Source organism: Tachypleus tridentatus, chromosome 11 (genome assembly GCF_004210375.1).
Source record: "Tachypleus tridentatus isolate NWPU-2018 chromosome 11, ASM421037v1, whole genome shotgun sequence".
Taxonomy (NCBI): domain Eukaryota; kingdom Metazoa; phylum Arthropoda; class Merostomata; order Xiphosura; family Limulidae; genus Tachypleus; species Tachypleus tridentatus.
Genome location: NC_134835.1, coordinates 21411013 through 21411897, shown reverse-complemented (window position 1 = coordinate 21411897; position 885 = coordinate 21411013).

Here is an 885-nt window from a genome sequence, read left to right as displayed (position 1 = left end):
CTTCATTGCCTTACTGCTTTACACTTTTCATGTGAACTTTGTTAGACCATTTCCTATAGATTTATTTCCTTTTCATCTCAGCCTGTGGTCATTGGTGGGCTGACATTTTAGCCAGGACTATTTCACATACTTTTATCATCTTACATATCTTCTCATTTATCTGAATCATTATTTCCGCCCAGAAACTACGGTGGCTAGGGAGTGTAACTCTGATTAACCTTCCTTCCATTTCTCACCTTCTATGTCCTGTATGTGCTAATTCTCAATGTTTAATTGCTTACATGACGTTCGTATGTAGTGTTCATTCCCTCTCGTTTGCCTTTGGAAACAGTTCTCTGTTTGTAATATTTCTCCCTCACTAACTGAAATAGAGCTTTTGATTCAATTGGTGTATTTTCTTTGCATAGTTCAGAAAGTGTTAAACATTCGAAACTAAATAACTGTGTATTTTGATTTAAAAGGAGTATTTGGCAAATTATGAAGAACAAAATAACAGTATAGAAATACATCATTGCCCTGCGAATTTTAAAGTACGTTTGTTCAGTCACAAATAGGCTTAGCATAGTGAGGTAGTTAAGGCGCTCGACTCGTCATTTGAAGGTCGCGGGTTCGAAGTTCCGTCGCACCAAACATGCTCGCCCTTTCAACTGTAGGGATGTAATGATGTGTCAATCAATTGAAGTATTCAATCGTAAAAGAGTAACCCAAGACTTGGCGATGACCTATAATGACTAGCTGCCTTCCCTCTAGTTTTATACAATTAAATTATGGCAGATAACCCTCGTGTAGCTTTGCGCGAAATTCAAAAGGAAACATACAAACAGAAATTTAGAAGATTTATAAAGCAAAATAATCAGTAGTGTCGTTAATATTATATTTTTTAAA